Source organism: Tachyglossus aculeatus, chromosome 23, assembly GCF_015852505.1.
Source record: "Tachyglossus aculeatus isolate mTacAcu1 chromosome 23, mTacAcu1.pri, whole genome shotgun sequence".
In the NCBI taxonomy this organism is placed as follows: Eukaryota; Metazoa; Chordata; class Mammalia; order Monotremata; family Tachyglossidae; genus Tachyglossus; species Tachyglossus aculeatus.
Window position 1 is genome coordinate 22,859,718 of NC_052088.1, and position 1,689 is coordinate 22,861,406.

At 40.4% G+C, this 1,689-nt stretch overlaps 1 non-coding gene across 1 annotated transcript; it reads right to left on the reverse strand.

The window, feature by feature from the left end:
- Window positions 1–1,338: 1,338 nt before the first annotated feature.
- Window positions 1,339–1,476, reverse strand: LOC119944993. The gene has a single exon (XR_005456129.1). It is a non-coding gene; the product is annotated as a small nucleolar RNA SNORA7 (small nucleolar RNA).
- Between the last annotated feature and the right edge of the window lie 213 nt (window positions 1,477–1,689).

Genomic DNA, 1,689 nt, shown 5'->3' on the forward strand with positions numbered 1-1,689 from the left:
CAAAATGATCACTAAAGTAAATAAAAATGAAAGTAAATGTAATTACAATAACTTTTACTGGCCTCTTTTCCATTGTCAATTGAGCATTTTTAGGTACCAATATTCTACTCAAAATGCTTGCCAGAATCAGCATCTTTCCCCCACACCCATGAAATCAGGAAAAACATTTTTTCTCTCTCTTTCTACAACCCTCTTATTAAGTAACTGGTGCAAAAGCATGAGTTGTTTATAAGCATGAATAGGAACAAATTTGGAAGAGGAAGATGTCTATCAAAAGAGAAAATGTGTAACCAGGGCAAACACTGAAATTATGAGATGTATTTTTAATTCTTATATCTTTACATTTTTGAAACATTCACTAATGAGAAAGGGAAAAATGATTTTCACTGGAAAAATTGGGCCCCGAATGGGAAGGAATATTTCTTTAATGTTTTATATAAGACAAACAATGAATTATGAAATTCCCTCATTAGATTTTTGCTTAACTTTGATCATCTCCTGTCTGGGCTGAATGTGTGACTGTCCAAGTGTATTCATTGGCTTCCTCATGTTCTAGTACAAACAAAAACAAATTGGAAGGAAGGTCTTGACTAAACCATGCAATTTCTCTAATGTGCAATAGAATATGTTGGTGAGGCTGGGCCCTCGGCTAAACATTAAATGCCTGTGTGGCCTAGGGGTAAAATAGGGTTAGCTGTGCTTCTTAAAACGTGGTGTGAGTTAAACAAAAGGCTATCCTATGTAAGAAAGAAAATTCTACTACACTTTTTATGGCATTGTTAAGCACTCACTATTTGCCAGGCATTCTTCTAAATGCCGAGGTAGATACAAGCTAATCTGGTTGGATACAGCCCATGTCCCAAGAGGGGCTCACAATTTTAATCTTCATTTTAAAGAAGGGAAATTAAGTGACTTGCCCAGTGTTTCGCAGCATACAATTGGTAAAACTGGGTTTAGAACCCATGCCCTTGTGACTCCCAAGCCTACACTCTATCCACTAGGCTTGGAAGATTAGACTTGTCTACTTCCTCTTTGACATTGTTTTCCATGGGCCTGAACTCACTCATTCTGTGCATTGCCGCAACACAAAGAATCCCACAAAAAATCATAGCTAAAGGGTAGATTTGTTGTTGTCTTATGCTGTCGAGTTGTGTCCGACCAATAGCGATGCCAAGGACAAATCTCTCCCAGAACGTCTCACCTCCCTCTGCAATCGTTCTGGTAGTGTATCCATTGAGTTTTCTTGGTAAAAATATGGAAGAGGTTTCCCACTGCCTCCTTCCCTGCAGTAAACTTGAGTCTCTGCCCTCGACTCTCTCCCAGCCCAGGTGAGTTTTGACAAGTAGCAGATTGCCTTCCACTTGCTAGCCACTGCCCAAGCCAGAAATGGAATGGATATGTCTCTGCTCGACTCTCCCTCCCGTAGTCGAGACTGGTAGAGTACTGGAAACTCTCTAGGTGCGACCCTGAGAGGTGAAACGACAGGTTTCATTTTGGATTAAAGTCTTTGGTTAACCGTCACCATGTTACACATTCATCTGACAGCGCAGCTTATTCTTTCCTTCATATGGGTTTGCAGCTAGGCCAAAATGAGAATCCAGAGGGTGTAGAAGAACCCTGGAACTAACCATTCCTGGAACAGAACAGAGAATCGAGCGGATTTGGCTGATTTACAGAAGGGTTTAAGCA